The sequence below is a fragment of the Phocoena phocoena genome, chromosome 10 (assembly GCF_963924675.1).
Source record: "Phocoena phocoena chromosome 10, mPhoPho1.1, whole genome shotgun sequence".
In the NCBI taxonomy this organism is placed as follows: domain Eukaryota; kingdom Metazoa; phylum Chordata; class Mammalia; order Artiodactyla; family Phocoenidae; genus Phocoena; species Phocoena phocoena.
Genome location: NC_089228.1, coordinates 95,882,927 through 95,896,105, shown reverse-complemented (window position 1 = coordinate 95,896,105; position 13,179 = coordinate 95,882,927). Strand labels below are relative to the sequence as shown.

The 13,179-nt window shown below is 41.6% G+C and overlaps 1 protein-coding gene across 1 annotated transcript in view; it reads left to right on the top strand.

Moving 5' to 3' along the window:
• The window catches only part of PHACTR1 (phosphatase and actin regulator 1), a 534,554-nt gene that overhangs the window by 48,185 nt on the left and 473,190 nt on the right, over positions 1–13,179 (top strand). The gene's annotated exons all lie outside the window — the stretch shown is intronic.

The window sequence follows — 13,179 nt, the reverse complement described above, 5'->3', positions numbered from 1 at the left end:
CTTCTCTTCTTTGAGTAATCAACACAAGGGTTCTGTGCTGGGTTTGGAGATTTGCTTGTTCCCAAATCTGAGTCTGCTGCTTATGAGCTGAACCGTCTCTGAATCTTTGAACCCTGGAAGATGGGGTAACACTCTGTCTAATCCCCACTGTTACTTTGAGGACCAAACGTGAAAATGCTTTGCCAATAGCTAAGTGCCCTAAAAAGGCAAGAAACAGATGTAGTCTGGGTGAATGGGACAGCTTAAATGCCTAGCTCTGACACAAATAAAGCACAAGAATAAAAATGTGAAAAATGGACTAATTCTACTTAAAATAGTGCCTCTGCCATGGCCCCAAATTTAATATAGCTTAACAGTCCAGAAAGACTGAATACAGCATCTACCGATTTATAAATTTAGGCTCTGTTCATGCCTCCACTGTCAATCTCATTATTGTATGAAATGCAGTCACTCTAGGATACTACTATCCATCCATGGGAAACAAAGGGCTTGAATTTTTACAAGTGTTGGTGAATTGCAGACGTTTTTCACTTCTCAGTGTAGTCCCAGGCTCACTTCAACTTTCCACTTGATAGTAGTTCTCGAGAAGGTACCTGTCGTATTCAAGCTACAAGTAACTACTGCACGGTAGAACTGCCAGCCAGTGCCGTGTGGGGTATTAGGTCACCTTGGCCTTCTGCAGACTCTCAGCCAAATAGCTCTTCTTTCACAATCTCCTCTCCCCTTTTCTTCACCTTCTCCCTCTTCCCCCAACTGAATGTCCTACTTATTTGTTTTGACCTTAAAAAATACAACCAGAGGTTTCAAGGCAAAACCTTCATTTCTAAGAGAGAGAGAGAGAAGGAGGGTTAAATGTCCTCAGTGTTCTCCGTGGAAGTCTAGGGCTGTTCCTTACCTCCCCCTCCAACTACAGAATTATAGTTTGCACAGCTGTGGGACCAGCTGCTCTGTATTCACTCCAGACCTCGCACCAGGCGGCCTTCCAGCAACATCCTTGCTATATCTGGTCATGACGCTGGCAGTCATCAGCTAAGAGGCAACTATTTCAGTAAGAAAAGTGACTTCTACCAGCAGTTTTGGTATCGGGCTCAGAGCTGCCCTACATGCAAGGAAACTTCTCAGTTCTAGAAACAATTTCTCCATGTTCAGTTTGTTCAATAGAAATAGAACAGGCGGAAACAAAATTAGGAGTGACAAAGTTTTAATTTTTATTCTTTTTTGTCTTTGACTTTTACCGTTTGGAGGCTCCTTCTAAGCTATGGATTTCATTCACATAAAAGCGGAATTTTTCAGCCGATATCTGGGTCTGGAGCTATGATGGGTAATGCAGACCACACCAAATTTTGGTTAATCATAGATTTCCCCTTATGCATAATTTATGATGCCCCATGACTTTCATGAGTGTATTTTACTGCATTTTGACATGTAAAGATATTTAGCTAATAGACTTTTGAACGCTTGATATGTTATTACAGTTTTGTGAAACTTCACAGTGACTAAATCTTTCTTCAGGTTGTGCAGTGCCTGAGGTAGTTTTCTTTTATCCATTCACGTAAGTAGTTCATTCTCATTATTCAGGAATAAATCATTAGTGTGGTTTCTGACCTTTTAGCCAAAGACGGCCCTTATAACCCTATGTACCACTCAACTCTCACCACAAAAATCCTCCCCATTTTATGAAGCAAACAGATAACATGGGCAGTGGTCACTGTAAATAATGTTTGGTTTGCTTGTTTAATTGATTTGAAAATTTGCGTTTGTTTATCAAAGTTTATTCATATGTTTGCACCTGTAGTTCAGATCATATCCTTTCAGGTATCTTAAGGACACGCGTATTTCTCAAAATAGAAGATATGCTCTTATTTTTCTTGTCCACCAGATCTGAGTCAAACCGTGTCACCACTTGTCTCAGAGGATGGCAACCACATAGACGGAAGTGGGTGTTAAGTCTCAGACCAGCTAGAACCGTCCATAAAAATAACCCGAAGTGAGCTCAGATCAGCCTTAAACCACTTCATTGGCCTCTCGGTTACAGCTCATATAATATGATCTGTATGAAAGATTTCTGCTGTAACGTTACCTCATAAAGAAATACATCATCTACAGACTCCTTTTATAAACCCAATTACGGGAACAATTCAGCAGAGTTATAGCTACTAGGATCTGCATCCTACCTCCTCCTTGATTCCACTTATTAAAGACACTGAACTGGAAATATTGTAGAGGAAAGAAACAATGACTGAATTTCATCAGCTTCATTTATAATAGGTGATTTGTCTAAAGAAAAACTATAAAAAGCAGGCCCTTGGTACACAAATATGAATATACTTTCAATATCTCACTGACTTATTTGCAAAAAATTGTACTTGATTAATTCAAAAGTATTAGTCGGGTATTTCATTTCAATTCGACCATCGTGGTACTCTGATAACTAAGATCTTTGGTGGCAAGTGGCAGAGAGCAAAATAAGAATAACAATTAATAAACCATATCATTAATTAAAAATTGATAAAAACATATTGTTGGGGAAAAAAGTCCAATTGTGAAAGATGTGATTCCTTTTAACTTCGTACCAAGGCTCAGACCAGCAGGGATTCATATTCAGTTTGTTATCTCAAACAGGGTTGAAATGGTGATACTGGTTTTGGGGAGAAATCACATGTTATACTAAAGCCTAGAAAGGGGTCAAGTAGAGAAGCAGATGTAATGTTCAAGTGAAAGCTTTCCTGCAACACGACTCATCATTCAGAACTGGGGGAAAATGAGAAGCGTGTTACGGCTACTAGTACATTGAATCAAATATTTCGTGCATTCACTGCAACTGGACGGAAACACTCAACACTGGTGTATGTTAAAGCTGCTGTAAATCTCTTTCCAGTTGCTGCTTCTCACTGGACTTTATTCTCTGTCAATCTCTAGAAACCCCAACTACGGTCGAGTAACCACAATGAATCCTGAGTGCATGCTAGTGTCTTTTTAAGATTATAACTCCTTTCATCTCTCTCGTGCTTGCTCTTTAGTGACCTAAGGAAAAACAATTGTGTTATTTATGTGAGTTCATAAAAATATAAATTTTTTCCTGTAAGGCCTCAGTTTCCACAAATCTGTTGCTGGAGTTCATTATTTTCTTCCCCTAGGTGGGAAAACAGTTTCAGGCCTTAGGTCCACATAATTTCTCCCGTTACATTCCTATCTCTGCCTAGTGTTAGAATAAAACGCCTCACTGTCATGAAGGTCTAGAGGCCGTACAGTTAGGAGCAGATATAGAAAGTACAGTGGCGAGTAAAAGGTAGAGCTCTGGTTTTCCCGGGGTGAACTGCCCAGGGTGCCTACAGATTTGTAATACGTCATCATACATAGAAGGAGAAAAATGTCTAGTGAGTATTGGTCCCGTGGGAACCTAAGGTCAGGTAAGATGTAACAACCCTTCTGACAGCTCTTGAAACATTGCGGGTAGAGGAATAACCGTGGACTTGTGTCAGACAGACCTAGGTATGAATTCTGACTCTGTTGGGCAAGTTTAGGGCAAGTTTATTATATTTATGAACTTCAGCTTGCTTACCTATAAAATGAGAATACTAATTTCTCAGAATTGCTGTGAGAATTACATGAAAGGGGGATATAAAGCAAAGTACCTGGCGTAGTAGGTGCTCAATAAACACCATTCAAACATTTCAAGCCAGAAACATGCTCAGTTTAGTTTATTAACATAAAATCTTGATGTTGTATCACAGTGATAAATATTTTATTAGATTACCAAAGACCCCTTCTCAAACCTGGACAAAATTTTAGAAAAAGAAAGGATGACTTGTTATAGTTTTTTTGTGACTTATTTCATTAAATAACAAAAAAAACAAACATTCATCAAAGGCCCAACATGGATTTAAAGTTTCATCAGCAACTAAATCCAGGACTTCCCTGGTGGTGCAGTGGTTAAGAATCCGTCTGCCAATGCAGGGGACATGGGTTCGAGCCCTGGTCCGGGAAGATCCCACATGTCGCGGAGCAACTGAGCCTGTGTGCCACAACTACTGAGCCTGCGCTCTAGAGCCTGCGAGCCACAGCTACTTAAGCCCACGCTCTTAGAACCCATGCTCTGCAACAAGAGAAGCCCCTGCTCACCGCAACTAGAGAAAGCCTGCGCGCAGTAACGAAGACCCAACGCAGCCAAAAGTAAATAAGTAAATTTATTAAAAAAGGAAAAAAACCCTAAATCCATCAGTAGGAACATTAACATCCACTGGACTCCAAGCTTTCTGAGGGAAGGAACTGTGTCGCCTGATTTGCTCCTGAATCCTTGGTGCCTAGCATTGGCCGTGGCCCATAAGAGGTGCTCAAAAAGTACTTGTCATGAAGAAATGTATCAGGGTAATGGCCACTTTGCTATCAGTCAGTCATCTTTATACCAAACTAGTTGGATTTCTTCTACATATTTTTTAAAAGGACATTATTTTTATTTTTTTCATTTTTTTATTGAGACATAATTGACATATAACATCATGTAAGTTTAAGGTGTACAAGGTGTTGATAAAAAGGACTTCATTTTTTTAAGAGCACTTTTAGGTTCACAGAAAAATTGCAAGGAAGGTACAGAGATTTCCCCTATGGCCCCTGCCTCGACACATACAGACACCCCCATCATCATCCCCCGCCAGAGTGGTGCGTTTGTTACAACTGATGAACCTACTTCGATGGCGTCATGTTCACCCAAAGTCCATAGCTGACCTCAGGGTTCACTCTTGGTGTTGCACTTTCTATGGATTCGGTCAAATGTATAATGATAACTCTCCACCATTATAGTATCATATAGGGCATTTTCACTGCCCTAAAAATTCTTTGTGATCAGCTTATTCATCTCTCTCCCTCCCCCCGAAACCCCTGGCAACCACTGATCTCTTTACTGCCCTCAGAGTTTTGCTGTTTCCAGAATGTCATATAATTGGAATAATAGTGTGTAGCCGTTCCAGAATGGCTCCTTTCACTTCCATGCATTTAACGTTCCCCTATGGCTCCTCATGGCTCGATAGCTCATTTTAGTGCCAAGTAGCCTTCCACTGTCTGTAGGTACCACGGTTTATTTATCCATCCACCTGCTGAAGGACATCTTGATTGCTTCCACGTTTTAGCAACTATGAATAAAGCTGCTATAAACATCTGTGTGCAGGTTTTTGTGTGGACATATTTTTCAACTCCTCTGGGCAAACACCAAGGGGTGCGATGGCTGGATCATATGGTGAAAGTATGTTTAGTTTTATAAGAAACTTCCAAACTGTCCTCAAAAGTGGCTGTACCATTTTGCGTTCCCATCCGCAATGAATGAAGTTTCTTTTCCTTTTTTAGTAACATCTCTACACATCTTCAAATATCGTGTCCTTATTTCCTTCTCACAATTTCTGGAAGCAGAAGCAGAGGGAGGAGACAAACTTACCCCCAGAGCTGCCTCCAAACCAGTCAGGCCTCTCAGACTTGCTGTATCCAACTCTTCAGGCCCTCCTCCTCTGGGGAAAGGTCCAGAGGCCTGATGTTCTCTATAGTTTTTGTCTGGCTTCTGAAAAATGTGGGAAAAAGGGTTATGTTGATTGTTACTCCCGCTCCATTGTCATTGCAGCAGTACTTGTGATGATACAACTAAGTTTCTCATCAATATTCAGTTCATGGTCCCCTCTCAAGTAATCCCCTAGACAGGAAGAAAGGTTTAAAGTGCAGTTCTTGCAAAGGAAATGAGCTGTTTCTTCTCCCATGCATCAGAAATAGGAATGCCTTTGATTTTGCCAATTTTGAAAATGCGGAAGTAGAAATGAAGCGGGCACAGCCAGTCTTAATGTATTTCTCCTCACTGACCCAGCATTTTATTTTCTTTTTGAGACAAATTATAGGAACTGACATCATTGTGACAAGATCATAGGATCCTCCCTTTTTACATATTTCTGAAAAGTATACCTAAATTTTATAAAATAAACCTTACTAAAATAGGAATAACATGTTATGTGTTGGAGGTCATCCTTCATCTCCAAGTTCTTAGAGAATAAACTTGGACTCAACAGATTTTTTTTTTTTTTTTTAATTTTGGAGTCAGATTCAGGCTGCCTTTAAATTCAGAGCAGGGAAATTATTGAAATATTTAACAAATTGAGCTTAAAGGAAGTTTAGAGGTTATCTGTTCCAATTAACATATCTTGCAGGTAAGGAAATTACATCCCAGAGAACTCTGTGGTCCCCAAGAAGAGAAAGAAAAGACAGTGAAAGTGAAATTCCCCAGAATCTAGACATTTAAAAATAACTTAGTCCCAGGGGTGAGCTGGAGCCAGCTCATATAAGGTCATGAGAGCCAACTAGGCACATGTCTTCCCAACTCCACATGCAGTGACATCATATCAATAGTTTGAAATCGGCCTTGGAGGGAGTATTTACAGCCATGGAAGTGAGCAAGCAGTACTACAAATGAGAACTTTCTTTAGCGAGCTGGTCGTTAAACGTTTACCAGGACACCACTGCTCAACTCACAGAACTGAGCCTAATATTTGATAGAGTAGAATACGTAAGTGGTTTAGGCATGGTTTATTAGATGCTGAGAATATCAAAGGAAAAGTAGCAGATGGGTTTTGCTTGATCAGTTTTATTTGACAACTTTAACATTCAAGTGTTTATTTACTTCAGTGGCTCTAGGAACATGCTGATAGGTCAAATTACTATATTATTGCTTTACTGTTATTTAAATATGGAATAATCAATATGGCTACGGTGACGGCTATAAGCATGTCTATTGAAAATATGCTTTCATCTTTAAACTAGACATAAATACGTATGATACAGTTTAACAGTTTTTCATAGAAAATGTTTTATCTTGTTACCCTGTCATTTGGCCACTTATGAAGAGGAAAGTGGATTTTTTTTTTGCAGTTCATTTAATAATCAGATCACGTGGTCAGCGTTCCAACATTTTATGCAGCATTTCCATAGTTCCCAGCTGATGTAATACGTTAACTCGGTTTGGAATCCAGTTTCAATCAAACTAATTGATTGAAATTAGTGAATCAGTTATAATGTCCCCATACCAGCCTTACCAACTGGAAAGGTGCATCTTGAAGCAGGAGTCAACAGCTATTTAGAATTCTCCCAGCCTTTCTGTCCTTAGCACAATTGCTAGATGTATCAGATTTTTTTTTTAAGTCATCACACGTAGGCTTTCCAAAGAGACACTTCTAAAAATATATTTCAGTTTCTGCGGGTCACATGTATTTTTCAAGCAGTGGAGGGAAAGCTTTTTTGTTGTCTTCTGAATAGTTGTTAATGGATAGTAAATGCAGCTATAGATGAAATGAGGGTCCCAGAGGAACACCTGTCTTGCGGTAGGGAATTTGAACCACCCCCTTTACACCCTTCTTTCTTTTTAAAATGTGACTCAGTGACAATCATAAAGAGGTACGCGCGCATACACTAAGAAACCAGACTAGAACCTTGCAATTTATGCATCAGGGTGGTATATGGTATTAAATGAGAATGTTTGCGCTCTTGGTGAATTTTAAAGCTCTCTGGGTCGTTTCCAAGCATTCTGACATATAGAAGAAAACGTGTAAAGGGATTCAGAAGGAGAGGTCATTAATCAGGAAAATGGCCAAAGGATGGAGAATTCCAGGAAAAAAGACAAACTTAAAAGGCATTAATAAATCCTGTTTGAATTACTTTAACATATTCTAGCCGAATACATAAATCAAGCAGAAAACGTTAGTGTTATGTGGACTAAAGTGATCTCATAATGGGCTTGGCATCTTACTTTGATATAAAGAGGGAGACCTGGTGGATTGGAACTATAGACACGTCAACTGGGACCTGTAATTACCTGATTTTGACAAGTTTGATGTGACTTGGTACAACTGTGTTTCTATAGGGACAGTTGCTTTGAATGCTGTCAAACCCCTTTTAGGGAACAGATCCTGGGAAGAATGATTATCACCGTCAAACCCTGTCGGGCAAAAGAACCTGAGAAGAGATTGGATTTTTCCTTGTTTAAGGTCTTGGTAGGATGAATTCATATGGATGGCCAGAAATTTTCTTTTCACCTTTTGAAAAAATTTCTCTTTGAGAAAGCAGTGAGTTCCAATCTTGGTCTTGGTTGGCGTCTGTGGGTTAGACCATGGGCTGTGGAGTGGGACCCCTGGGGTGTGCATCCCATTCCGGCCCTCACCAAGTATGGGACCTTGAGTTAGCTGCCGAACCCCGCTATGCCTTTCTTCCTTTTCAATACATCAGGGATAATAATAATAGTACCTATTTTACAGTTGTGAGGATTAGATAAGGCAATAGGTATAAAGTTCTTAAAGAGTTTCTGATACACAGTAAGCACTTGGCAAGTGTTCACTAGTATTATTAGTAGGAACTGCTGGCCCAGGATGCTAATCAGCCTTAGAGCCTCAGCACCTGCTGGGGGCGGAGCACAGCCAGGCTGGGGGCGGGCACAGGGAGCTGGCTCAGCTGTGGGATCCCTCTGTGAGTCGCTGCTTTTGCATGGCTCCCAGTTCTGCACGGATCTGCTCAGAGGCTCAGAGGAAAACCTCTTTAACCCCCTAGTTTGAGTGTTGGCCGAGGCAAGCTGTCCCAGGCAGTGACTGAGCAGATTCAAGATTACAGCCTCTTTTAGGTAATTTGGGTAATTTGTGGGGCTGCGTATTTAACTCAGTAGGCAGGTAAAAGATGTGATATACCAGTGTTTAGTCACTTCTAGCTGCTTGAGATGATTATGCAACTTGAAATGCCACGAGACGTGGGAAGCAGGGTATGAGTCGGTGAAGACTTAATCCTTTTGCCCTTTCATTTGGAAAGCCTCCTCCTTGGTGTGTCCTCCCACTGTGCGGACTCTTAAACTTGGTTTCACAATTATCCCAGAGGGGTGATAGTGGAGCCAGTGTTCTAGGTGTCTACAGAGCTATCTTACATCCTACCTCTGTTTAGCATCCCCAACACCCAGACCCTGGGCTAGGCGCTCGGAACAAAAAGATAGGTAGGCAGACCCCTAGTTCTTAGGAGCCTGAGTCTACTTGGGTAGAGGAAGAGGAAACAGATGGTTCCAACGCAAAGAGACGGTGTCGTGGTCTGGGCACAGACAAAGCATCACTGGACATAGGCAATGAAGAGACCAGCCCTGCCTGGGAGAGTTGGGAAATCCTCACTGAGGAGAACACTTGGGCTGATCCTCAGAGGATGAGTAGGATTTTTCTCACGGATGAAACCAGGTGTGGAGGCACGTTGCTGGGGGAAGAGTTTCAAGAATTGAAGAGCATTCTAATCCGAGGAAACAGTCTGCACAAAATACATTTGGCCTTTAGGTTTCACACGTATTCCTTAAAATATGCACATATGATCTGCAGTGCGTTGAACTGGATATCTCTGCCATTATGGAGCACAGACTAGAGAGGAGACGACTATGGAAGGAGACTGTGACATAACGTAAGTGCTCCAACTGTCAGCAGGAAATAGGGATATCAGCCGGCAGAGCATTTGGGATCCAGTGGAAACTCACAGTGAAGGTGGTACTTGAGTAGGGCTTATGGAGTGAGTGGTGTCCCCCAGGAAGGCAGAGGAAAGAATGTGTGTGAAGGCAAGAAGGCAGTTTGTGTGCACACACCACAGACGGAAAGAAGATGGGTGGGACCGGAGCACATTGCGTGAGTTTGAAATTGTAGAGGGGAGACTGGGTAGGATCAGAGAATGCAGGGCTCCCTGTGATACTCAACAGCAATGAGGACGATGGATTGGCCAAGGCCAGAGCTGGAGGCAGGGAGAGACTTAGTTCACCTTTCGGGTTTGGCAAAATGCAATAGAGGCCTGAGCTGGGGCAGTAATAGCAGGGATGGAAAATCGATTGACAATCCAGATATTTTAAAATGTGGAATAGCCACGACCTAGTAACCAATTGGTTATGGAACTATAGGAAGGGGAATGGAGGCCCTCTAAGTTTCCCCCTTGACCTACTAAGTTCTATTCACCAGTTCAGGGAACAGAGGCTGGGGCAGATACTCATGGGACAGGTTAAGGGGCTTATACATATGCAGGTGTGTTTTAGGGTGTCTGTGTGGCATCCTGGTGGAGGATGCCTCAAGAAGTGAGCACATGGGTCAGGAACTAGGGAGAAGTGTTCATATTTACTAAATTCACAGGTGGGTAAGATTTCCCAGGTCACAGATTCTTGTTCAGTGGCTCATCAGTGATTGCATTGTGCCAAAGTCTGGATGCCCTCAACATTGTATTAGTTTTAGGTGTACAACATAATGATTCGACACATGTACATGTGGTGAAATGAACAGCACCATGAGTTTAGTCCGTCACCATTCTTTTCTATATTTGCCGTGACCTAGCAGAACATTAGGAAGCCTTGTGCTAGGGAAACCATGGTGAGAGACAGAAGAGAATTGGCGACACCACCCACCCCCTGCAAGGAACATCCATTTTAAAGGGGTTCAGAGAGAAGAGGAGGCAGCGCTAGCATCTGAGGAGGACAGAAAGACAGAGGGGAATCAAGAGGAAGCCAGGGGCTTCCCTGGTGGCGAAGTGGTTGAGCGTCCGCCAGCCGATGCAGGGAACACGGGTTCGTGCCCCGGTCCGGGAAGATCCCACATGCCGCGGAGGGGCTGGGCCCGTGCGCCATGGCCGCTGAGCCTGCGCTTCCGGAGCTCTGTGCTCCGCAGCGGGAGAGGCCACAACAGTGAGAGGCCCGCGTACTGCAAAAAAAAAGAGGAAGCCAGGGGAGAAAGGGGTTTTCTAGCGAAATGCAATGGCCAGCAAGTTCACACGCAGCAGAGACCCAGGGAGGGCTGACTGTGGTCCTTTCCTTTGGTGCCTTTATCAAAGGTTGTTTATCCAGTGATAGAAGCCCGGTTGCCGTGCACGGAAGAGTGAACAGGGGTTAGAACCTGGAGTTACTAAACATTGATTCATGGTTCAAAGGTGTTGGCTGAGAAAGAAAGGTGAGAGCAAGTACCCTAGCTAGCGAGAGTGGGACAAATGTCAAAGAGGTCTGGTTCTGTTTTTCAGTTATGCACAGAGATGTAGCTAATCTGATTTCCCTGGTTAGGTTACAAGCTCCCCGAAGAAGCAACCGCGTTGCCCACAGTGCTGGGCATGGTCCAGACGCTAATTCAGGATATGCAGATTTACGTGCTGATTTTTGTCACAGAATTATTCAAACAACATTAATTATGTGTGCATCAATTTAAATGTAATTTCTGAATACATTTACAAACATATGTATGGAAACATTTCATAAGGCGAGAAAGCAGATTTTGTGAAGTTAACTAACGATAATGAAGCTATCAAAAGTATTGTGATTCAATAGATAATTATATTCTTTCTCTTCTTTTATCTGGACTTACTTGAAGGTGTAACAAGATATTTTGTGCCCACTTTTCTCTACACACTGGCCTTTCTCCTACATTCATCTGTTAAGTAACATTTTCTCTACCATAGCGCTTGGACCATATGTTCCCCTTCTGTAGTGTTTTGACTTATTTTTGGTGGGGTAAATGGTACTTGGGGGCGGGTCTCATCATTCTCAGATACCAAGTAACTATACTAATTAGTCTTAAGCATGAAATCAACTCTTCCTGGGCAAAAATTTGTTGATCAAAAATAACACCCTATCTTCGCTCTTAAATTGAAAGCTATATATTGGTTTATATTGGGTAAAGCATGCCCCCCAAAACATGCTTAAAGTTTCTGTTTGTACTAAGATGTGTCATTTAAGCTCAGAAAAGTGTTAGAACTGATTACAGATCATAGTAAATGGACTCTATTTTCAAGTCCCATTTTTAATTTAAGCTTGTACCAAATCTAGTAGGATTTCCAGACATTCATACAAAGATACAATATGGATGTGAGAAGAAAGAGACCTTTAAGTAAGAAAATATGCCCTTTAGAATAATAAAAAGAACTTTAAAATCCGGTGAACTGATTGAATACATAGCGGAAGCCTCTCATTAGTAGAAGTTTGAAAGTACATAGTTATTAGTGTGTGGTGGTTTCTGTTTGCATTTTCCTGAAATGAAATTGGTGGTAGATATTAAAAGATGCTTAAATCTGCAAATAAAAAGACTGGTTATCTCAGTCAAATTCCATTTTATGCCAAGGTTTCTTAACGGTGTTTTGTATCTGGAAGTTGCCCCTTGTATATGTGCTTGTATACTCCGCGTCGGCTAATATTTTGAGTGCTGTGACGACTGGTTCTACTTTCCCCAATTAACTTCCCGTTAATATAACTTGTACCATTTACTCTCATTTGAAACACTAGTGTATTTTCAGACTTACACAATTTTGTCACCTTTTTAGAGGGACAGGAAATGCAATTTTATTAATTCTATTACCTTGTTTTAAATCAGATGCTTGAAAAACACCCCATTTCAAACTAGCCCTAAGAACCATGTGCACCAGAACCAGAAGGCTGTCAGTTAAAGCCACATCTCAATTCTAATATCAAACCTCAGATTTCACAGATCTCATAATATCTGAGCTGTGAATATTGGCTTCAGGCATCAGCTTGGCATTTAAAAAAAATCTTTAAGACCACATGGACATTTCACTTTGCCAGAATATCTACTTCTCATATAATGCTCACAAATATAACACTTTAACTAAAACATCCAATTTTATCACATTCCGAGAGTCAGACATCGCTTTTTGTTTGGGGAGTTCGTTTTTCTTCTTTCCATTTCCAGCCTAGAGCATACTTTTCATCCATTTTATATTGATTGGTTAATTGATTAGGTAATCAAAATTACTGCTCAAAAATGCATTCTAAACACAAAAACCATTTTTCTCTTAGAATTTTTGCTCGAGACTTTCACTCTAGGAAATTAAAGAGTATAGATAGAAGTAAAGGACAAGAGAAAGCTGTGGTGGGTAAAAAGAAAGAGGTTCAACTGGAAGGTGAGAGAATTAAGAAAATTTAATATTTGAGACAGTAGCTTTTCTTCCAGATGAGATGGATACTTTTTTTTTTTTTTCGGTACGCGGGCCTCTCACTGTTGTGGCCTCTCCCGTTGCGGAGCACAGGCTCCGGACGCGCAGGCTCAGTGGCCATGGCTCACGGGCCCAGCCGCTCCGCGGCATGCGGGATCTTCCCGGACGGGGGCACGAAGCCGTGTCCCCTGCATCGGCAGGCGGACTTTCAACCACTGCGCCACCAGGGAA